The sequence below is a fragment of the Saccopteryx bilineata genome, chromosome 4 (assembly GCF_036850765.1).
Source record: "Saccopteryx bilineata isolate mSacBil1 chromosome 4, mSacBil1_pri_phased_curated, whole genome shotgun sequence".
NCBI classification, from domain to species: Eukaryota; Metazoa; Chordata; class Mammalia; order Chiroptera; family Emballonuridae; genus Saccopteryx; species Saccopteryx bilineata.
This window is the reverse complement of record NC_089493.1, coordinates 222,497,808-222,522,865: the sequence shown is the minus strand read 5'-3', so window position 1 is coordinate 222,522,865 and position 25,058 is coordinate 222,497,808. Positions and strand designations below refer to the sequence as shown.

The 25,058-nt window shown below is 40.0% G+C and overlaps 1 protein-coding gene across 1 annotated transcript in view; it reads left to right on the top strand.

Annotated features, from left to right (window-relative positions):
* Positions 1–57: 57 nt before the first annotated feature.
* The window catches only part of KIAA0825 (KIAA0825 ortholog), a 565,493-nt gene continuing 540,492 nt past the window's right edge, over positions 58–25,058 (top strand). The window contains exon 1 of the mRNA XM_066273833.1: positions 58–138. The gene's annotated coding sequence lies outside the window, so the exon portion shown is untranslated. The remainder of the gene's footprint in view (positions 139–25,058) is intronic.

Genomic DNA, 25,058 nt, shown 5'->3' with positions numbered 1-25,058 from the left:
CCGGAAGCTATTGTATCACTTCCGGGTGGTTGTTAGTGACGCTGTCCCGCCGTCGTCAGGTGGTCTCAGAGGGTGCCGTACTAGATTCTGATGGGCTGGCGGGGTTGCTGATAGAGCAGTGCGGGAGGTGGCAGACTGGTAAGTGATTTCTGTGAGTTGCCTTCTGGGCCTGGTATTTCCCGTCAGGGCACCGTACAGCATCTTGGCTGGACCAAGAAGTGAGCGGGAGGACGTTGAACCAGGAGTCCCCATCCATCCCTGTGGCGCTTAACCCTCTGCTAGAGAAGGCCGAATGATCTCGGCTTACCATCATCGCCACTCGCAGTATCTATCTCCAAGTTGGAAATAGACCTCTCGTCTTCAAATGTCCCTGGGCAAGGATGAAGACACCGTGTGTGTACCCCAACTCGGTTTGGTACCGTGTCTCTCTACCGATAATCAGTGTTCTTACTCTCCCGTTCACAGGATGTGGTCATCCTCGACTTTCGAGAGGTGCTTTTCCGTACTTTTCCTGAGTACTGTTACCATTGCCCTGGGTTGCAGTACCTGAGAAGCAGGCAGTGGTAAACACCCTGTACAAACATTTTGGAAGTGGGGTGAGGGGAGCCGTGCCTGATTTAGAATTGATTCAGCGTTCTCGCTGCAGTTTTGAATTGGGAGACGATGGTATTTATTTTTCTGGCTGCTATGAGCTAATGAGCTTAAAATTTCAAGCGTGGGCTTTAAATATATGTTTTACTTTTTGATCAGGAAGTAGTAGCGCCTCCCTAAAAGGAGTGCAGGTTAGTGTACTTCAGGCTACCTCGATAATGAAGAATTCAGGAGAATTTTGGATGGAAGTCTGAGGTAACCAGAATAATTGTAGAGATAAATTTCTTCTCGCAAAGGGATATGAGGCAAGGTGCTCTTTCAGCTGAAGATTTTTTTTTTAAACGATGTAGTAAACCTTGGCGACTCTTGTCTTTCTTGAGTAATGCAATTTCTTCAGGTAAGTAGTTTTCACTCACCACCTTATATTTAAACAATCACCCTTTATTTCTTTCAGAAAAGCCAGCTGCAAAATAAATTATAGGGCAAACTCTACCATAAAAAAATGCAAGAAATATGTTCAATTCAAGACCTCTGATGCATCAAGTGTCTTGTTACTTTCTAAAAGTAATTTACTGTGTTTAGAATAGCATTGATTCTAATCTCCTTGTTGATTAATAATGCAACAAATTTTTATACTCTCCCCTAATTCCAGTTTTCCATTTTTATTGAACCTTGTGTTTTTCCTTTATTTCTTTAGTTAAAAGGGTTGTAATACTTTAAAGGAGATTACATGTTTGTATCTAGCAACTAGTTCTTACACAGGCAGTACATTTTTAAAATCATTGATTTGAGATACCACCTTTCAAATTAATATAGCCAACCACTAATACAAACAACAATTGTCTGCCAGGCACTTTACCTTTATTATTTTATTTAAACTTAATACAGTTCTACAAGAAAAATTATGTTATTCCCTTTTACAAAGAGACATTCTTACAAATTATACAATTAAATGGTAGTTGAGATTTGAATCCAGTCTACCTGACTCCACACTTGGGCTTTTTTATTGTATTCTATGCTTCCTCTCGTAATACTTAGAACAGAATTATTTTCACTCTCAAGTAAAATTAGATAGATAGTATGTCACATTCTTGTTCTAAAGGTTAATGAATGTGTTAGGGATTTTAGGAATTATTATAAGGTATGACATATGAATAATCAAGTTTATTTTCTGTGCTGATCCTTTACCAATTTTATTATCTGAACTCAAACAAATATAAGCAGTATGGAGACCTAAGTTCAGAGTATTGCCTATATCTTTAGGAAGCTTTTCACAAACATTTATATACATGTATATTTAAGTGTGGGCGCATATGAAGAAAGACAGTGAGCAAATGAGTGCAAATTTATAAAGTTGAAGTTTGTAATGCCCTGTAAAGAATTGTTATTTTTACTGGTTATTAGCAAAATGTTCTTTCCTACTCATTTAATCCTCAAACAGATCATGATTATCTTACATTTTAAGGGAATATGCTTAATTAAATCTACCCATTCCAACATTCTACTTAATACAAAGAAATCAAAAAAGCCTAATTATTAGGTAATTCACTAAAATATTGTTGAAATGATCAATACTGGAAATGACAGGACTTAATTGTAAAGAATATCTTGTTTTACTGAAAGACACTAGTACATATTAACTATATGAAAGATATTTGCTTTGCTTATCCCATAGGTAGATATCAGTGATATTTTGTTTTCAATCACATTTCAGTGCTTATGAAAGTTGAGATTATGTCAGCTTTTTCATTATCTCATACCCAGCATCTAGCACTATGCCTGGCATGTAGTAAGTAGGAGCTCAGTGAACACTTATTGAAAGTGCAACTCCTTTTTAAAATGTTTTTTTTTAATCTACAGAGAAATACTTATATATGTGTTTTTAAAAGGAGACTTATCACATAATTAAATGCATACTTATTGTTACTCACTTTGACCTCAAAATATAATGTCTACCTCACAGACATCCCAAAAGGCAGTAGTGGTATCCTGTAAAGAAGATTGGACAGTGACACAGACTATACAAGAATAATATTGTTGCTTACTTTTTGCTATGCAGTATTGCACTGAATTTTCACAGCACTATAGGGTATTATTGAATATTTTCCTTTTCCACATGGAGAAACTGAAGCCTAGATAAGGTGTAAATCAGCATAGCTTACACACAATCATGAAGGGTTGGAGCTGTGATTTGAACCAATGCTGACTCCAAAGACCATAATCTTAACTACTTTTCTATGTTGCCTCCAAATGGGTTTTAATCCTTGCTCATCTACTAACTAGGTGTATGTATACACAGGGAGGTTTGTTTTGGCATTTGATTTCTTTGTTGTAGAAATAGTACCCATTTGTTTCAGAAATATAAGAATATACAAGTAAGACAAAGAATGAAAAATTTCCCATAACACCACTCCTGCCCCTCTGTTCACTTGTCCACTGACCCCACCCCAATCCTGGTCCTCTCCTAGCTGCAGAGCACCCCTTTTTCTGGTGAACTCTGCTCAGGCTGGCCCAGAGGTAGGAGGGTGATGTTTCTCGATCTATCCCCCCATTTCTGGTCCTATACCTTAGGGACCCTAAGGGGACATGGAATCACATCGGGACTGCTCTATAAGCACATAGTCTGATGGGGTTGGTGCTTGGTGCTGGGACCTAGCTGTGATAGCACTGGGGTTCTGAGTCCCTCTCAAACTCTGGGGTCTTCTCACCTCTCCTTGCTGTCTCCTTTATGACTCTTTTTTTTTTTTTTTTTTTTTTTTTGTATTTTTCTGAAGCTGGAAATGGGGAGAGACAGTCAGACAGACTCCCGCATGCGCCGGACTGGGATCCACCCGGCACGCCCACCAGGGGGCAATGCTGTGCCCACCAGGGGGCAATGCTCTGCCCCTCCGGGGCCTCACTCTGTTGCGACCAGAGCCACTCTAGCGCCTGGGGCAGAGGCCAAGGAGCCATCCCCAGCGCCCGGGTCATCTTTGCTCCAATGGAGCCTCAGCTGCGGGAGGGGAAGAGAGAGACAGAGAGGAAGGAGAGGGGAGGGGTGGAGAAGCAGATGGGCACTTCTCCTGTGTGCCCTGGCTGGGAATCGAACCCGGGACTTCTGCACGCCAGGCCGACGCTCTACCACTGAGCCAACCGGCCAGGGTTCCTTTATGACTCTTGCTCCCTCCAGATGTCTGTGACTCTAAACAATCACCTGCTTCTCTTTGAGCCTCAATTTTCCAATCTAAGGTCACAGGGGGATCTGGGTAGAGGACCACTGCCTTTTCCCTCCCGGAGTAACCCTAGGGCTCCCATGGTGGGGTCAGACTTGGATCTGCCTCCCCTTCCTGTGCTCTGGTTCTCCAGAATCATGTCTCTTTCTCCTCCATGACCTTCTTCAATGCCTTCTCTACAGACACAAAACAAAAACAAAAACCCTACACCTTTTCCAACATGTGAATATTGTAGTATTTCCAGCCTGCTCAACATCAGTCTCTGCCAGTCATAATGCAGACTACTGCTAGGCTGGGTGTGGGGAAGCAGCTGGATTAGGCTTGCTCGCTGGTTTACCTGCTGCAAGCACTTTACCTGATTGGTGCATGAGCACGTGGCAGCACCATGTGTATGTCCTATGTAAGGCTGTGGGTGCTTGCGCTCAAGGGAAATTGGGAATGGCAGATTGTGGATTGCCTGCCTGCCACTGTGAGTGGCCATTTTGCTGTTTCTTTGCCTGAAAAATGTTTTTTCATTGCCTGTGTGCTCGTCTGCCATTGTGAGACTTTATTAAACAGTAATGGCACAATGCTTTCCAGCTTCCACAGTTTTTCTACCATCTGTCTGAATCCAGTGTGGACCTGCCTGGTCTCGGCTACTGGCATTATATCTGGCATAGTGGGCAGGATTTGGAGCAGGTTAGTATGGAACCACTGACAGCGCTGGAGGGTGGAATAGAGAAATGGCTGTTCCCGGTGTGGCTCTCTTGTTGGGGACCATGGGCTAGGTGTTTTTTATGATCCTGCGAGAAGAAACCAAGAGGTCTGTGCATGAGGCTGATTGAAGTCAAATTCCAGGATAAGCTGCAGACCGAGCACCAGCAAAGCTTGAATTGGAGTGAGTGCTGGAGAAGGAGGCTCCGGGTTTGAGAGCTACAGTATGAGATGCAGGCTGAGCACCAACGGCACCTGGAACTGGAGTGATCTCTGGATAAGGAGTTACAGGTTTGTGAGCTCCAGTTTTCCCTGGAAGCAGAACGTTGGCAGCTACATCTGTTGGAGAAACAACTGTGGGTTTAAGAGCTCGAGCTCCAGCTTCAGGCTGAGACCCAACAGCCACAGGAGCTGAATTGGTCACCGAAGAAGGAGCAGCATTTGTGCCAGCAGAATGGCTCTTAGCCGTCGGGAACAGGCGTTTCCAACTCCTCCTCTTCTGAGGATAAGGAAGTATGGGCTGAAGCTGCTGTCTGCAAACTCAGAACCTGGCCAGTAAGGTTGCACAGAAGGTAAAAACCCAGCATCCAAGAGTCCCTTGGGGACAGGCACAACCCCTCCCCAGGTAGTGGAGCACTCTGTGGTCCAGCCCTTCACCCAGGCAGAGCTGATGGGTGTTGGGGGCTCAATTCAGGCAGAAGCCCACCAAGCCCCTGGCAACTAGGTTGCTGTGGTTGTGGAACTTAGTGGTGGATGCCATCATGCTCTCTGAAACAAAGATGGACCGTAAGGCTGTGAGGGCTGCTGCCCATGCTGCCTCCTGCCCAGCCAGCAAGAGAAACGGGCCTGTAAAGGTTAACAGAACACAGATGTGGGTAGATTTGATTGCAGCCAGGGAAGATAGGGAGAAATTAGATGGCAGGCCTAATCAAGTCTTGTTGGAGCTTTGGAGGCAGCTTGAGTCAGAACAGAGGTTCCAGCTACTGAAAAAGTGGGGGAAGCAGGTGGCCCTGGCAGCTGCCAAGAAAATGGCTGGCATTTGGGTTGCAAGGTTGCAAGATTACTTGTTGGAAACAGCTGAGGAAGAGGAGAATACTCAACACTTGTTATCCCAGTTTGAATAGGAGGAAGGCCAAGGGACCCATCCAATGAGGATGGGTGGGGGCTGGAGAGCCCATTGTTAAATTGGCAATACAGTGATCCCTTTCTAATGTGCAGCAGGTGTTGGCATTAGAAGGTACTAGGTGTAATGGACTTTCACCTAGGTGATTTGCACAGATAGCTGGGCTATCTCTCAATGACCAGTCCAGTTCAATGGACTGGTCATTGAACAGTGTAATGGACTCGGACTATGACCAGAGAAGGGAACTGGCTCCCTTGCTGGATGGACACACTGCTTGTAGACAGTACTCTGGATTTTGAATGAGAGACCTTGATGCAGCAGGAGTGGGGGGCACGTCTAGCTCCAGTGGAGGCCCTCCGGAGACGCACCAAGGTCACTTTCTTCAATGCACACAACTCTGGACTATACAGGCCCTCCCACCTATCGTGGGTTGGGTGTTAGAGGTGGGCCTCCAGTTAACTCCCTGGGCAGAGTGCTCAGGGAGACATTGTGAAGGGCACCTTTGAAATTGTCATTTTTTGGTAATAGCTTATGTATGAAATGTACCTATTGTGAGGCGAGCAACCCTAAAGTAGTGGAATGTGGGGAAGCAGCTGTGTTAGGCTTACTCATTGGTTTACCAGCTGCAAGCACTTTGCCTGGTTGGTGCGTGAGTGTGTGGCTGCATCACGTGTGTATGGCTTAAGTAAGGTTATGGGTGCTTGTGCTCGGGGGTATTGCAGATGGCGGATTGCCTGCCCACCACTGTCAGAGGCCATTTTGCTGTTTCTTTGCCTGAGAAGCAATTTTCCCCTGCCTATGTGCTCATATGACATTGCAAGACTTTATTAGACAGAATGGCCCAATTTCTGGCTCCACAGTTTTTCTTCCATCTGCCCAAATCCAAAGTGAACCTGCTTGGCCTTGGCTACCAGCATTACACTGGGAAACAGGGTTTGGTCATTAGAAGTAATTCTGCAGACTGCTGATTCACCTCATCAGGTAACTGGTGAAGAGAAGTGTTTGAATGGTGAACTCAAAGACTGCATTTGAGTCAGGTGGCAAAGGCAAAAATCAACATAATTATATTAAAAAGCCTCAGAATGTGTGAAAACTGCTGCCTCTGAACCTCAATTATTGGTAAATTATTGGAGACAGGGCTTTTGAAACAATGCTCCAGCTATTTTCTCATGAAGTTGGGTTAAAATACAAGTAAACAAGAAGAGAAGCAGTTCAGGAAATATTCTAAATGGTCGATATAGTGTCTACAATATACCCTGCTCACAAAAATTAAGGGATATTTTATTGCTTCATATTCATTTTGAAATACCCCCTAAATTTTGTGAGCATATCTATTTACATACACCCTCACAGAAGTTGAGAACAAACATATAGTTGTTTAAATCCTTTGGGGATTTTTCTTTTCTACATGAAGTTCTTATGAAAATTATCTAAAACTAAAAAGCAAAAGACACAATTGCCATTTTGATTAAATAGGCAAAGGAGTATAATGTAAAAAACCTGACTTCAGAGACCACTTCAGCTTGAGCTCAGACTCATGGTCTTGAAGAAGTTACTTAAATTCTTTGAGCCCCAATTTTGTTCATTTGTAAAATAGTAATATCAATTTAATGGATTTATTTGGAATTAAATGTGACAGTATCTGAAAGTACACAGAGGCATCAGAAAAATTATAAATATATTAGAGATCAGTCTCATATTTGCTTGTTGTTTAATAAACTCTAATTGCTTTAAAAGTAAAGTCTGTGGCCCCAGTTGTGAAGTCAAACAGACTTGTGTTCAAATCCCATATCTGTCACTAGTTGTGTGACACTGGGAAAGTTACTTTCTACTCTTTCCTTAGTTGTAAAATGGGAATACCAATAATGTCTTTATAGGGCTTTTGTGGAGATTAAGTGAGATAATGAGGCATAAAGTTTAATATGGTGGCTGAACTTGTAAGCTCTTTATTCGCTCAAATTCCCAAAGAAACAGACACCAAGAGGGGTTTAGATATACAAGAGGTTCTTTGAGGAAAGTGCCAGTGAAAGGTAAAGGAGAAGGGAGCACGAGTGGGAAGAAAATGCCTTCGGGCCTCAGTGCAGGTCTGACAACCTGGAGAGGAGGTTAAGTAGAATTTCAAACTGGTTCTTCGACCAGGCCCATGGGGAACCCTTGAACCAAAGTCATCTGTTAGAGGAATCCCATGTGGCCCCAGTACTCTATACTAGCTATTAGTAAAAATAATTAACAGCTGTCACAAGCTATCATTTACAAGTGTTTTTAAATTTCAACTCTTGAATTTTACTGCCTGTCCCCGGGTCCCCTAAGGGGGACCCCTGCCTGCCAGACATTAACCTTATCTTCTGTGGTACATATTCTCAGACTCACAACTTCTCATATTCATAATACAGTTTTACCAGAGAACTGGTAAAGGAATCAAAAGATCTCTTCCAATTAATAGTTGAAAATGCAAACAGTAGCTAAAGCAACTGATTTTTTGATGTTATCTGGTTAAACACAAATTTCTGTCTAAATTTCTAAATTCAGATAACCAATAAATGTAACAATGTCCTTAACTTGAATTTCCATTTTTAAAAAATTTCATTTATTGATTTTAGAGAGAGGAAAGAAAGAGAAAGGCGGTGGGGAGGAGCAGGAAGCATCAACCCGGAATAGTGTCTTCTTGTATGTGCCTTGACCTGGCAAGCCTGAGGTTTCAAACCAGCGACCTCATCATTGCCAGGTTGATGCTTTACCAACTACGCAACCACAGGTCAGGCTAATTTCCATTTTCTTAACAAAGCTACCTCTGAGGTTAAAAAGATCGAGATTTATAGTTTTGTATGTCTAGGTCCCTCTCCTTTTATTGTTTTTAGTAAGTGATTGTAGAGATCAATCAATTCAATGCTTTTCAAATGGCTAGTCACAACTCCATCAATTTGGTGACTATTAGCCTGTTTGTTTGTTTTTTTAATTTTATTTATTCATTATAGAGAGGGGAGAGAGAGAGAGAGAGAGAAAGGGGGGAGGAGCAGGAAGCATCAACTCCCATATATGCCTTCACCAGGCAAGCCCAGGATTTTGAACCGGCGACCTCAGCGTTTCCAGGTTGACGCTTTATCCACTGCGCCACCACAGGTCAGGCTCTAGCCTGTATTTTTGTTTCATATATATATGCTTCAGGATTTGGAAATAAAATGTGTTTGTTACTGTGAATCACAGTTGAGGTTTAAAGCAAAATATTTAAACTGACTTCCTTTATCTTACATTAGGAATTTAGGACTGAAGAGGTCATTTAACTCGTCCAGATAACTCAGGAAACATGTGACTTGAATCAGAAGCTTGGTCTTAAGAATCTAGAGCTTTTTCTTTTGTATCATGCTCTCAGGAAAAGGATTCTTATTTCCAAGAAAAGGCTTCTTGTTCTACTTAGAGCACATAATTACTGTTTTCTAGTTGGTTAATATGACAGGTTCTTTTTTTCTGTCACTTTTGTTATTTTTTCACTAAGATTTACTAAAAAGAGCTCTTCCCTGACTCCGGCCATTAAGTGTCAGGGAGGTTGTTCCTAGCAGTCAGCAGCCCTGCTCAATTTACTGTCTGTTTTGCCTTTGGGAAACACAGCTAATATAACAAAAGTTTAAGTCTGCGGTTTACCGGATTTAAACTGAGGAGTGATGGAAACTCTTTTAGAGGCATATTATACTGATGAGGTCTTAATTCTTACTAATACCAGTGAATATTATTTTGTGTTTCATTGTCGTGACATTTTTTATCCATTTTCTTTGCCTTTTTAGACTTCAGCTCACCAAATATTTTTTCATTTTTAAAATGCAGGTTTTGTGTATAATCATATAATCTATCCCTGTATAATTAAAAATATTTTTATATCATTCTTTCATTTTCTACCATGTATGCAACCTGCCCTTTAAAATGCCTACGGGCAATTTAGCAATGGTGAGCTTTGTCCTCTACTACTTGAGATTTGCCTGGGATAGGGAGGAGGCTATTTGGAGAAGGAGCCCTTTTTCTAGGCTCTGTTTTGTGTTGACTTCTGTACCCTGGTATCATTGAGGCTGCCTGTGGCTCATTGTTTTAAGTTTATTTGGTAACTTAAACTTTCTGGGGCTTTCTCATTTATCTGACTCAGCAGTTCTTAAATATTTGGTTTCAGGTGTCCTTTACACTGATGATCTCAAGGAATTTTTATGTGTATAATTACTATTTTAAAAAACAGCTACATTTTTTTCCAAAACAAAAATTGTAATGGAAGAGTGGCATCGTTTTATATTTTTGCAATCTCTTTCATGTCTGGCCTAATAGAGAGCTGAATTCACAGATCTGCTTCACATTCAGTCTGTTGCAGTATATTGTTTTGGTTGAAGTGAACAAAATCCAACCTCATACAAACATGTAGTTGGAAAAGAAAATAATATTTTAATGTCCTTTTCATCAGGACTTTCACAAGTGATAGTTCTTAAAGTTTAGTTACAGTGTGGATTCTGAAATTATATCAGTGAACTTTTTGTGCTCTGTTACCTTGAGATATCTTTGTCTGTCTTGAACTTTGAATGAAACTTTACAAACACATGCTTTTGTTACATAATGTGTTGGCCATATGGAAAATGCTGATTTATTGAGGTATGCTGATCTTTCAGATCTTAATTCACTTCATAGTACAATATCAAAAAATTGTGCTTGTTAATACCACCAGCAATCTCATCAGGAAAATTTTAAAATACTGGGAAACTGGCCATACGACAATATGACTTTTCCAAGAAATTTTACTTTTGCTTTGAAAGCTATAATTTTATCATTAGAAACACTCTAATATATTTTCTTTGAAATGACAGTCCAATTTTGTAGATTTTGAGAAAAACTGGTGTACTCAAAGGTTGAGTTAATAGAATTACTAATTTTTACTGCCTTATCAAAGACTTTGTTAAAGGAACCTGGTATTTGTTCTTATTCCAACTGTGTAGTGGTGAAAAAATATGACTGCTGTGGTAGGCAAGATAATGCCCCCCCAAAGATGTCTACACTCAAATCCCTGGAACCTGCGAATATGTTACGTTATATGGTAAAAGGAAATTAAAGTTGTACGGACTCCGTCACATGCAGAACATTGGCTATTCTCCATCTAGTCACCGTGATGAGGGACAGCGGCTGGCATGTTCAATTCATTTAAAAAGACTTGTTACCTAATATATAGATGTAAGATCTGGTAGAAGGCAAGATGGAGACTTGAAATTTAAGGACAGTCTGAAGGAATCCTCTTACAAAAGTGAGGGAGTAACACTAAACAGAAAGCAGTAAAGGAAGCTCATTCAAAAGAAAGCCAAGATGACCTGGAAGCATAGGCTTGAATATTTTCAGTGATTCACTCAGAATATATTTGTTAAAAGGCTACTGTGTGCCCAGCGAAGTGCCACAAATTGGGAATACCATTGTGAATAACACAGACATGGTCCCTGCTGTCACAGAGCTTAGAGTCTAGCAGAAAATTCTGGAACTCAGCAATCCGAGCCTTTCCCCAATCAAAATGTTTCCAAGAAAGCTAACACATAAAATTAGATAGATGTATGTGGTAATTTCTTAGTGCAGATGTCTTGTAAGTTTAATTTAGGACACTTATCACTGAGTTAACTCAGGAGCACAGTAAAAGTTATTTGATTAATAGCAGCATTTTTAAATGAGGTTTGAGGATGTTGGCTGTCTTCCTATAACAGCCTGGGCAATTCATATCTACATTTGGTTAGATTATAAATAAGAAAATGATATTTGATTTGCAATGAAATATGGTTGTAAGTGATGGTAGGTTTGATTTAGAAGTCAGGGTTGAAGGACCTACAACTCTCAGTAAGTCCCAACATTACATTTTATATCATTTAAAAAGACAAGCTGTTAGTTTTTAATTAGAGTGGGGTGCATTGTGCTATATAAAGCGTGTTTGCTTGTACGTTTTTGTGTGGGGAGATATAAATAGGCCTGAATTTTTTTAAGACCACTGCAGACCTACAACACTGCTAAAACAATCTATATACTAGAAGTTCAAATATATGTCCAGACATGGCAGGAAAAGCTGTAGTCTGAGGTGTGCTCGCAAAAAATGAGGTGACCTGGCTATCCTTTTTAACATACTAAATACCGATGTTTTAAAATGTGGTCTATAACTATATGTAGGTGTTAGGGTTTTTAATGATCACATTCTGAACAATAGTTTGAAAGACATTCATGGCTGTATTCCCAGCACCTCATACAGTTCTAGGCACATAGTTGATGAACAATAAATATTTGATTGATATTATTAAACAACTTTTAAAATGAAATCAAATCCAGCATGTATCAAATCAATGTTTTGACCGGTTAAGACATACTTTTTGAAACACTAGACTAGAAGACAAAGAAATGAAAATCAAAGAGGAAGATTTCCTCATTGAAAATCTAAGAATAACCTGCACTGTGGTGGTGCAGTGGGTAAAGTGTTGACCTGGAATGCGGAGGTTGCCGGTTTGAATCCCTGGGCCTGCCTGGTCAAGGCACATACAGGAAGCAACTGCTATGAGGAGATGCTTCCTACTTCTCACTCTCCTCTCTCTCTCTTTCTTTCTCTCTCTCTCTTTCCTCCTTCCAAAAGTCAGTAAATAAAATCTAAAAAAAAAAGTGTTTAAAAAAAAATTTTTTTTTTTTAATCTAAGAATGTGTTGACCCTTGGCAGGTAAATTCTTGGCATGACAGCATGTGACCCAGAGCCCCAGTGCCACAGATGTGTCCCTCAGTTCTCCATATTGACACTCCTCTGACACAAAGTAATGTAGTGATGGTTCAGTGTTGGGGATTCTGGGAGAGATGTGGTTACTGGAGTCAAGGAAATAAATTGGAGCAGTGTCCTTTATAATAAGAGAAAGCAGGGCATAAAATGACAAAATAATGGCCTTACACAGCTCCTCAGAAACCTGTTACTTTATAAGGCCTAGTCCAGTGGTTGGCAAACTCATTAGTCAACAGAGCCAAATATCAACAGTACGATGGAAATTTCTTTAGAGAGCCAAATTTTTTAAACTTAAACTATATAGGTAGGTACATCATTATTAACTTAGAGTACTCCTAAGCTGGCCAAAGAGCCGCATGTGGCTCGTGAGCTGCAGTTTGCCGACCACTGGCCTAGTCAACTGGTGGGCTTTTCACTGGAGTGATATAACCTTTGGAAGCCACAGCTTCTTTCCACTGACCGGCTAATGGGGCCGTGTCAGAAGGAGATGATGCACCAAAGAAGGGACAAGAAGGGGTGGATCAGGACCAAGAAGAGCTACTCTTCATTATTCACTCAACTACCAGAGCCAAAAGCTGACTCAAGGCAGGAGTGAATTTCAGACCCAATAGAGAGCTATCCTAGAGGTCCAGCAGCACCTATGCCTGCCATCCTGAGCATAGCTCCATGGGAGCAACTCCAGTGTGATAGACACTAAGGCACAAGTGGCTGGTGTTCTTGGAGCTCTAGGCTTGCTCTTCTTCACACATGCATATAGACGAGATGACAGCTACTAACAAGGTGTTTACTGAAGAAGTAACAGGTTCAGTCAGAAGGAGAGTTTTCAAAAACAGAAGAGATCTCATTTTGCAGCAGAGACCACCAAGGTTCAAAGGATGAAAAGGATTATCTGGCTACACAGTGTTATGAAATGGTGGAGTCTGGAGAGGAACCCTAAAAAAATAAAATGTAAGGAAAAGAAAGTTGTTCATCAGTTTACTTTTAATGAGTTTATCCTAGATTATCCAAATGGATTCAGTATGTATAATCACAGTGGTTCTCAAAAAAGGACAAATTAGAAGAAGAATTCAGAGTGATTCAATATGAAAAGGACTCACCCTATATATGTAACTAGCTAGAAAATACAGGAAGTGGGCTGAGAGCCAAGAAATGAGAGCAGCCTCTACAAGCTAGAAATGCAAGGAAACTGGATTCTCCTCAGCCTCCAGAAAGGAATGTAGCCCTGCCAATTATTGGTTTTAGCCTAGTGAGATCCAGTTTAGACTTGTGACCTAAAGTAACTATAAGATAATAAATGTGTGTGGTTTTATGACAAATGTGTGGCAACTTATTCCAGCAGCAATAGAAAACTAATACAACTGATACAGTTTAGGGACTGTACTTTGTGCTAAGGCATCATTGCTTTTGCACTATTAGTACAAATGTCACTGGCATGTAATGTCTTATTATGAAAATTGTTTTGACTTTGAGAAGTCCCTAAAAGAATATTGAGGCTCCACCAGTGTAACACACTTTGAGATAGATTATTTTTCTCTGTACCTCTTCTGGGTCAACTACAATAGATTAGGTTCTGGGATGCAAAACCGAAGGCACAGCCCTGTTTTAAGATTGTAATCTAGTGATTGAGAGACATAAGCAAATCAAGAATTGCAGATAGTGGAGAATGACAAGTGCTCTACCTGATATCAGGAGTCGGGAACCTATGGCTCGCGAGCCAGATGTGGCTTTTTTGATGGCTACGTCTGGCTCGCATACAAATCTTTAATAAAAAAAGTGTTAAAAATATAAAACATTCTCATGTATTACAATCCATTCATTTCCTACTGCTCATGTTCATGGTTGCAGGTGGCTGGAGCCAATCACAGCTGTCCCCCGGGACAACACTAAATTTTTATTGGATAATGCGTAACATACTCGGGTTGTTGTATGGCTCTCACGGAATTACATTTTAAAATATGTGGTGTTCATGGCTCTCTCAGCCAAAAAGGTTCCTGACCCCTGTGATATATATATATATATATATATATATATATATATATATATCTCACACACACACACGCACACACGCACACACACACAGTACTCAAGGGAAGAAGAGAAGCCTGGTAACTGCCTTCATGTGCTTTTAGTTGAGTGAGAGAGATCACAAAACTAACTAGAAAATGCAAAGTGCTATTATGGAACTGTCTCCACTGACTGCAGGGGAGAGACCTTTACATTTCCATTTAGCAGTGTATGTGCTTTTAGTTTCTCCACATTCTCCCCAACACTTATTATTGTTTATCTTTTGATTATAGCCATTCTGGTGAGCGGTGGACTCTATTTGAATTTATCTAAAGGTCAAGACGATGTACACCTATTATTTCTTCTAAGAATTTTATATATTTTAGCATTTATATTTAGGTCTTCAATAAATTCTAAGTTAATTTTTTTTTTTTTTTTTTTTTGTATTTTTCTGAAGCTGGAAACGGGGAGAGACATTCAGACAGACTCCCGCATGCGCCCGACCGGGATCCACCTGGCATGCCCACGCCCACCAGGGGCCATGCTCTGCCCACCAGGGGGCGATGCTCTGCCCCTCCGGGGCATCGCTCTGCCGCGACCAGAGCCACTCTAGCGCCTAGGGCAGAGGCCAAGGAGCCATCCCCAGCGCCCGGGCCATCCCCGCTCCAATGGAGCCTTGGCTGCGGGAGGGGAAGAGAGAAACAGAGAGGAAGGAGGGGGCGGGGGTGGAGAAGCAAATGGGTGCTTCTCCTATGTGCCCTGGCCGGGAATCGAACCCGGGTCCCCCGCACGCCAGGCCGACGCTCTACCGCTGAGCCAAACGGCCAGGGCCCTAAGTTAATTTTTGAATATTTCTTTTTATGGAGTCTGACTTCATTCTTTTGCATGTTGTTATCCAGTTGTCTCAGTAACATTTCTTGAAACAGCTGATCTTTCTCTTGAATTTTCTTGAAGTGCTCATCAGAAATCAATCGGATCTTGTATGGGATTATTTCTGGACTCTTCTATTGCATTGATTGCACGTCTGTCCTTACACCTATCCTGTCACAGTCTTGATTACTGGAGCTCTGTGATAAGTTTTAAAAATGGAAAATGTGAATTCTCTGTGCTCTGTCTAGGTTTTTGGTTCATTCTAGGTTCCTTGCACTTCTGTGTAGATTTTAAGATCAGTTTGTTCATCTCTGCACAAGAGGCAGCTGGGATTTTGAGAGGGATTGCATTGAATGTGTAAATTAATTTGGAAAGTATTTCCACTTTAACAATATTAAATCTTTCAATCTATAAACACGGACTTTTCATTTCTTTAGGTCTAATTCAATTCCTTTCAATGATGTTTTGTAGTTTTCAGTAAACAAGTCTTGCAGTTCTTTTGTTAAATTTTTCCTAAATATTTATTCTCTTTGGTGCTATTGTAAATGTAATTGTTTCCCTAATTTCAAATTGTTAATTGCTAGTGTAAAGAAATACAATTGATTTTTGTTTATTAATCTTATATTTTGCAAACTTTGTTGAATGTATTTATTAGCTCCAATAGTTTGAGTTTTTGTTTGTTTTAGAAATTCTTAGGATTTCCTACATATAAAATCTTGTCATCTATGGCCCTGGCCGGTTTGCTCAGTGGTAGAGCGTCGGCCTGGCGTGCAGAAGTCCCGGGTTCGATTCCCGGCCAGGACACACAGGAGAAGCGCCCATCTGCTTCTCCACCCCTCCCCCTCTCCTTCCTCTCTGTCTCTCTCTTCCCCTCCCACAGCGAGGCTCCACTGGAGCAAAGATGGCCCGGGCGCTGGGGATGGCTCCTTGGCCTCTGCCCCAGGTGCTAGAGTGGCTCTGGTCGCAACAGAGCGACGCCCCGGAGGGGCAGAGCATGGCCCCCTGGTGGGCAGAGCGTTGCCCCCTGGTGGGCGTGCCGGGTGGATCCCGGTGGGGCGCATGTGGGAGTCTGTCTGACTGTCTCTCCCCATTTCTAGCTTCAGAAAAATATTATACAAAAAAAAAAAATCTTGTCATCTATGCCTGACCTGTGTTGGCACAGTGGATAAAGCGTCAACCTGGAATGCTAAAGTCACCGGGTCAAAACCCAGGGCTTGCCTGGTCAAGGCACATATGGGAGTTGATGCTTCCTGCTCCTCCCCCTTTCTCTCTCTAAAGTGAATAAATAAAGTCATAAAAATATATTTTAAAAAAGATCTTGTCATCTATAAGTAGTTTTGCTTCTCCTTTTTCAATCTGGACGCTTTTTATTTACTTTTCTTGCCTGATTGTCCTGACTGGAACTTTCAATACAATGTTGAATAGAAGTGCTAAAAATGGACATTCTTGTACTTGTTCCTGATCTTAAAAGTTTTCATACTTTGTCTTTTTGCATCACATATGAAGTCAGCTGTGGGTTGTTTTTTTATAGATATACTTTATTGGGTTGATGAAGTTCCCTTTTATTACTAGTTTGTTGAGTGTTTTGTTATGAATTCTCTGCATATACTTAGATATCATGTAGTTTTTGTCCTTTGTTCAATTAATAAAGTGTATTACATTGATTCATTTTTGTGTGTTGATTCAATCTTACATTCCTGGGATAAATTCTACTTGGTCATGTTGTATAATTCTTTTTATACATTGGCTAATATTTTGAGCATTTTTGCCCTTATATTCTTAAAGGATAGTGTTCTATAGTTTGGTATCAGGGTAATACTGGCCTCAGAGAATGAGTTGGGAAGCATGCCCTTCTCTTTTGTTTTTTTGGAACAATCTGTGAAGGACTAGTGTTAATTCTTGTTTAAATTTTCTCCAACCAATGAAGTCTCTGACCCTGGCTTCTCTTTGTGTGAAAATTTTCGGTTATTAATTCAATTTGCTTAATTGTTGTAGGTCTACTCATATTTTTTTAATCTTTCCCACTATATCAGAACTTTGTCTCTAGGAATTTGTCTGTTCATCTAGGTTATATAATTTTTTTAAAAATTTTATTTATTTATTCATTTTAGAGAGGAGAGGGAGGGAGAGACAGAGAGAGAGAGAGAGGAGAGACAGAGAGAGAGAAGTGGGGGAGGAGCTGGAAGCATCAACTCCCATATGTGCCTTGACCAGGCAAGCCCAGGATTTCGAACCGGCAACCTCAGCATTTCCAGGTCGATGCTTTCTTTATCCACTGTGCCACCACAGGTCAGGCTAGGTTATATAATTTGATGATATACAATTGTTTCAGTATCCCCTTGTCAATGTAAAAAAAAACCTTCCAAACCTGTAAGAATTTTATGATTTTATTAGAGCGAAACTGTTGACAATTTACTGGGAAGCAAAGTCTCCACAAATTGAGAAAATGCCCCGGAAAATGGCAATTTCACCAGTTATTTGATAGATCAGAATCAAAGGGGAAGACGTAAGGGGATTACCTAAAATTCACTGGTGATCGATTAGGAAGGTGGGAGAAAACAGAGCTGGGGGACATCTCTGGGACTGGGTAAAATGTAAAAATGTATATGCTGAAACTTCTTTTACATAGGCAGAAACAAGCCAGCTAACAGTTAGTGGTTCACATAACAGTAACAATGAGTGAGGGGTCTACTGGCTTTTGCTCTGGTGGGATGTCTGGCCTGATGGAGAAGGAAGGTGACCCTTACATTCCAAAGGCATGTTTTCAGGTGCATTATCACAGATGTAAAAGATAGCAGACGGGCTTGAGTAAAAGCAAGCATTGACCGTTGTTTAGATAGAGAATGATAGAATCAATCTAGTCTGAAAGACCAGTGTAACAGGCTTTAATGAAAGGAGACCTGCCGGGCTGTCTCATAAGGGAGAGCAGCCCCGGCCATGTTTTAAGGGCTAGATTTAGTGAAGTAGGAAGGGTAGTGAGGCATTTTCTGATTGCCTGTCGCTATCGCTAGGCGCAGGGGTGCTTTTCACCAATTATGGATATTGGTGGATTTTTTTTTAAATTTTTTTATTTTATTTATTCATTTTAGAGAGGAGAGAGAGAGGAGAGAGAGAAGGGGGGAGGAGCTGGAAGCATCAACTCCCATATGTGCCTTGGCCAGGCAAGCCCAGGGTTTCGAACCGGCAACCTCAGCATTTCCAGGTCGACGCTTTATCCACTGTGCCACCACAGGTCAGGCCAATATTGGTGGATTTTCAATTGTCAGCAGTTTCAGCCGTCCATGACTTCATCGGACATTCCTTTGTGACTGGTCACCTGCCCCAAGCCCTGAAACGAAACTCATGCTGGCAGGGATGAAGAAATGAAACCTTTGAGAGAGAGTAACTCCTAGGATATGAGTACCCACCATAAACCGCTTTTAGTTAAAAAGTTTCCATTTCAGACCATACTGAGTGTTTAGGTCCCAGATTCTGTAAGGAAACCATGCAGGCTTTCCCTGAACTTGTCAGGTTCAGCATGTGGCCACATCATGATTTATTTTAAAAAAATTTTCTCATCCACACCCTTTGTAAGGCCAGGGGCCGATGCCACCATCATGGCCATTCACATGCAGGTTCTCATTGAATTTGGGCAGACTGTAAAGAAACAGCAGAGTTGGAGGATGGTGGGCCATTCTGTTTATTGGTGTCTCACCAAGACAGGCAAGCCATGGAGGGCAAGGGATCAGGGAGGGAAGAAAGAAGAAATCCTCCCATACCTCTCTGTGCTGGGGGCAGAATCTCTCTTCCAGTGACCTTAGCAAGACAATGGCCCCTCCCAAGCGGGAAGGCAACCTGCAACCTCACAGACCACTGTATCTGGCTGTCCAGCCCCCATTGCAAATTATTTAAACAAATTTTTTTTTTTAAAGATTTTATTTATCCATTTTCATTGGAGAGAGAGAGAGAGAGAAGAGATAGAACAGAGGGAGGAGCAGGAAGCATCAACTCCCACATGTGCCTTGACCAGGCAAGCCCAGGGTTTTGAACTGGCAACCTCAGTGTTTCCAGGTCAACCCTTTATCCACTGTGCCACCACAGGTCAGGCCCCCATTGCAAATTTAAGCGAGCAAACATACCATATTTACAAACTTATTTGACCAACACCCTTATAACTTATTTCTATAAAGTTAGTGATAATGTCCCCTTTCATTCCTAATTTTAGTACTTTGAGCTAAAAGTTTGTCATTTGAGCATGTTTTCAAAGAATCAGCTTTAGTCTTATTGATTTTTTTCTATTGGTTTTCAATTCTTTTTATTTATTCCCAGTCTAATCTTTATTGTTTCCTTCCTTCTGCTTGCTTTGGGATTTGCTTGCTCTTCTTTTTCTAGTTTCTTAAGGTTGAAGGTAAGTGTATTGATTTTAGATTTTTTTTAGAACCAGCAGTTAGCCTGCGTTTTATGTTCTTATGATATGTTTATTTTGCTTTGTTATCAGGGTAATATGTCAGGGAATGAGTTAGAAAGGTTTCTTCCTTTGGTTTCTAAAGGAGTCTGTGAAATGTTGGTATTATTTCATAGAATTCACCAGTGAAGTTCTTGCAGCCTTTCCTTGTGGGAAGATTCTTGAATTAGTAATTCAATTTCTTTACTTGTTTTAGATCTATTCCATTTTCACATTTCTTCCTAAGTCAGCTTTAGTCATTTATGTTTTTCTAAAGTGATAGAATTAATCGGAGTCTGAAAGACCAGTGTAACAGGTTTTATTGAGAGAAAACCTGTGGGGCTGTCTCATAAGGGATATTAGAATATATTACGAGACAGCCTGGTTTATGGTTGGTACAGTAATTTTAAAGGCATTTAGGGGAGGAAGGAGGATATGGGATGACCTATCATTGGTAAGAGTAGTTAGACAGTTATGCAGAAGTTTTAGCTTAGTACGGATTATTACCTTATATAGAAGTAGACGTCAAAAGATGATAGAACAAACGGTTGGAATATACAAAATGATGGGGAAAGATAAATTGAAACTTAAAGAAATGAAACTTACGTTCCTAGCCTGAAGAACTGAAACCTATTATAAAGCATATATCAATTTCTAGTGTGAAGACACATTAAAATGTGTCAACTTTGTTGGCATAAAGTTGTTCATTGTATTATTTTATAATCCTTTGATTTCTGTATGGTCAGTCAGTAGTGACATCTTTCTCATTATTTTGGTAATTTTTATTTCTTTTCTTGATCAGTCAAGCTAAAGGTTTGTGATTTTGTTTTTATATTTTCAAAGAATCAACTTTTGATTTTATTTTTTCTACTGCTTTTTCCTTTTCTGTTTTATTTCTGCTGTAATCTCTTGTTTGGCCCTCTTTCTTGTGTTGGATGTGGTTTGCTTTTCTTTTTCTAGTGATTGAAGCTTATGTCATCTTTCTTCTTTTCTTATATAGGTAGGATTATAGATCTTCTTCTAAACACTATTTATGTTTACCATAAAATTTGGCATGTATGTTTTCACTATCATTCAGTAAAAAATATATTCTAATATCCCTTGTGATTTCTTTGGGACATAATTGTTCTTTAACTCCCCCAAATTTAGAGTTTTCCAAGATTTATTTTTGCTATTCATTTCTATTTTAGTTCTTTTGTAGGCTTAGAACATTTTATTATCTCATTCCTTTAAAATTTATTGAGATTTATTTTATGACATGGCATATGATCTATTTTGAAAGGTGTTTTTTGGAATTTGAAAAAATGTGTATTCCACCGAGTGGAGCAGTTTATATGTGTGAGTTAAGCTGAGTAAGTGGACAGTATTTAAATATTCTAAACCAGGGGTCCCCAAACTACGGCCAGCAGGCTGCATGCGGCCCCCTGAGGCCATTTATCTGGCCCCCGCTGCACTTCCAGAAGGGGCACCTCTTTCATTGGTGGTCAGTAGGAGGAGCACAGGATGCTCCTGGAGTACTGTATGTGGTGGCATTGCTCACGTACAGTACTACTTCCAGTGATGCAGTACACATGTGTCACGGCTCCGGAAGCGCGTCATATCACTTGTTACGGCTAACAGTGACAAATATGGAACCGGACATTGACCATCTCATTAGCCAAAAGCAGACCCATAGTTCCCATTGAAATACTGGTCAGTTTGTTGATTTAAATTTACTTGTTCTTTATTTTAAATATTGTATTTGTTCTCGTTTTGTTTTTGTTTTTTACTTTAAAATAAGATATGTGCAGTGTGCATAGGGATTTGTTCATAGTTTTTTTATAGTCTGGCCCTCTAACGGTCTGAGGGACAGTGAACTGGCCCCCTGTGTAAAAAGTTTGGGGACCCCTGTTCTAAACTCTTGCTGATTTCTGTTTAATCCTGTCCATTATTGAGAGCAGTTTTGAAATGTCTAACAATAACAAATAATTTGTTTCTTCTTTTGATTCTGTCATTTCTTTCTTCATTGATTTCGGTGCTTTGTTTTAGGTGGATATTCCTTTCTGAGTGTTGGGCAAATAAGTTTGTAAAATGTGATTTTTATGCTCACTTTGTTAAAAATGGCTGCTGCTCATGTGATGATGTTGTCATGTGATATGGCTAATTGCCTTCCTGCTTGGGAAGGGACTTTGTTATGCTAATGTGTGCTGGAGGAGGGGTCTGTGTGGGCCCAGGTAGTTTTTAAAAAGTTTTAAGAAGAAAGAAGAAGGAGGAGCTAGGAGCCAGTTCTGGCAGAGACCACATTGTTGCAGAGGAGAGGCAGCCAAGATGGCAGAGTGCTGAAGGAGAAGCCAGTTTATGCAGAGTTTGTGCAGAGAGAAGGAGATGGGGAACAGAGATGATTAAGGCTGGTAGGGCCTTTGATTCTAGGAAAACCGGGAGAAAGTGGCTTTGGGAGCCCTGAATGGAAAGGAAAATGTCTGCCCACTGTGTGTATTTACTCGTCTGCTGGTGCGAGGCTAAAATAAAAGATGGCTCACCAGTTTTTGGCTCCACAGTTTCTTTACTGTCTGTCCGAGTCTAATGCGAACCTGCACCTGCCTGACGGCTGTGATGGCTGTGACTACTGGTCATACAATGAGTATTATGTCTTTCTGTGTATTTTCCCTTTTATCATTTTGAAATATAATATTTTTCTCAAATACTGTCCCTTAAAGCCTATTTTATCTAAGATTAGTGCAGTAGTTCCAGCTACTGCACTATTATAGTTAGTTTGCATGGCATATCTTTTGCTATCTTTTTACTTTTAATCCATTTTGGGGTTGTTTTTTTCTTTTTTCTTTCTTTCTTTATTTATTCATTTTTAGAGAGGAGAGAGAGAGACAGAGAGGGAGAGAGACAGAGAGAGAGAAGGGAGGAGGAGCTGGAAGCATCAACTTCCATATGTGCCTTGACCAGGCAAGCCCAGGGTTTCGAACCGGCGACCTCAGCATTTCCAGGTCGACGCTTTATCCACTGTGCCACCACAGGTTAGGTGGGGTTGTTTTTTTTTCTTTGTATTTGAATGTGAGATATTTCTCTTACAGATGACACATAGTTAGATCTTACTTTCTTTATCTAGTCTGACAATTTTTGCTTTTGATTGGTATGGTTAGGCTTACATTTTTTATTATACTTTATTTTTATATGACTCCTGTATTTTTTATTTCTTTCTTCTACATTCACTGCCTTCTTTTGTATTAAATAAGTATTTTTGCTATATGCACATTTAAATTTCTAGTGTTTCCTTAGTGTTTGCTCTGGAGTATACACTCTACATTTGAATTTACCACAACCAAGTTAATACCATCCAGTTAATACCAACTTAATTTTGGAAAAATACAGAACCTTTGTTCTTCTGCAGTTCTATTTCTTCCTCCCTTTTCTGGTATTATAGCCATATGTATTATATCTCCACCTGTTACAAACTAAATAAAACATTGTTGTAAGTATAGCTTTACGATCTATGCCCTTTAAAAATACACACTGTTTCAGAGTCTCTCATATTAACCCACATTGTTACCATCTGGTGTTATTTTCTTCTAGTTTGAAGAATTTCCTTTACTATTTAACAGGTCTGTTAGTAACAGATTCTCAATCTTTATTTTGTCTTTAGTTTTAAAAGTAATAGCTTTATTTTGCCTTCAATTTAAAGTATGGTAAGTCTTGATATACAGATTTCTCTTTCAGCACTTTTAATTTCTCATCCCACTGACTTTGGCCTCCGTTGTTTCGTTGATGCTTACCTGTTGTGATGAGTTAGTTTTCTTTTGCTGCCCTTAGTTTCTTTGTCTTTGTCCTTCAGTAGTTTAATTATGTTATGCCTGGACTTCAGACTCTTCATATTTGTCCTACTTGGGGTACTTTGAACTTTTTCTCTCTGTCCTTTCAGATTGGGTAATTTATATTAACTATCTTTAATTCACAGGTTTTTTTATACAAGTCATTTGAATCTGCTCTCAGGTCCCTTTACTGAGTTTTTTTTTTTTCATATATTGGACTTTTCAACCTCAAAATTTCCATTTTGTTAAAAAATTTTTGTCTCCTTATTGAGAATCTTTACTTTTTATTCTTTGTCTTACTTTCTTTTTATTTTTTAGAAATGGTCATCTTTGATTCTTTAATTATATTTATAGTAACTGTTTTAGGTCTTTATTTAAATCCAACATCTAAGGACACTCAGAAGGTTACTGTTAACTGCTTTTTTCCTATTTCTTTGCATGCCTCATAATTTCTTGTTGCAAACTCATATTTTAGATCATATATTGTAGCAACTCTGGATTCTAATTGTTAAGCCTAATCTGGAGGGACTCAAAACATTGAAGACACGAAAAAAATCCGCCGATTTCACACCAAAGCTTTATTGTCTAGCTTGGCCAAGCGGCGGCAACTCCCGACAGAAATCTGAGGGAGAGCGTGCCAGCCCTTTGTTCTACTTAGTTTTTATATAAGGTCTACTGGAAAGTTCTGTCCATTTCTATCACAACAATTTTCGACACGTAAGCACATGTTTATTTGTGCTTTATCACTTAATGTATACATACTGACGTAGCAAATTAAAACAAAGTTGATTCACGTTAGTCTTACGTGTGAAGCGATAATGTACCCATGGCTATTGATAAAGTTGACTTACGCCACTGTAATTTTTATGAATTTCAACAAGGAAGAAATGCTACAGAAGCATGTCTGTTGCATCCACCATATTCCCCGGACTTAGCACTCTCCAACTATCACTTGTTTTTGTCCTTAAAAAATTTTTTGAAGGGCAAAAAATTCAAAAATGAAGAAGATATAAAACAAGCACTGGTTCAATTTTTCGCATCAAAAGATAAAACATTTTTCAAAAATGGGATATACAAATTGCCCTCACGCTGGCAAGAAATCATTAATAATAATGGCAATTATATTATTTAATAAAGTTTATTGATGGTAAGAAAAATTTATATTTTGTTTTATTCCAAAAATGGACAGAACTTTCCAGTAGACCTTATAGTTTTGCAAGCGGGAAGTATAGAAGCAAAAATTGCAATTAGGTGCCCTTTACCACTATTGGTTGGACCCAGGGTCACTGGCTCCAGCAAGGGGTTGCTCGGTCTGCTGAAGGCCCATGGTCAAGGCACATATGAGAAAGCAATCAATGAACACCTAAGGTGTCGCAGTGCGCAATGAAAAACTAATGATTGATGCTTCTCATCTCTTCATTCCTGTCTGTCTGTCCCTGTCTATCCCTCACTCTGACTCTCTCTCTGTCTCTGTAAAAAAATAAAATAAATTAAAAAAAACCTTTTGGGCGTGAAACCCCTCTTCTTGCACATATTAATATAACAATTGCCCTTCCCAAGCAGGAAGGTAATTAGCAGTTTCACCTGG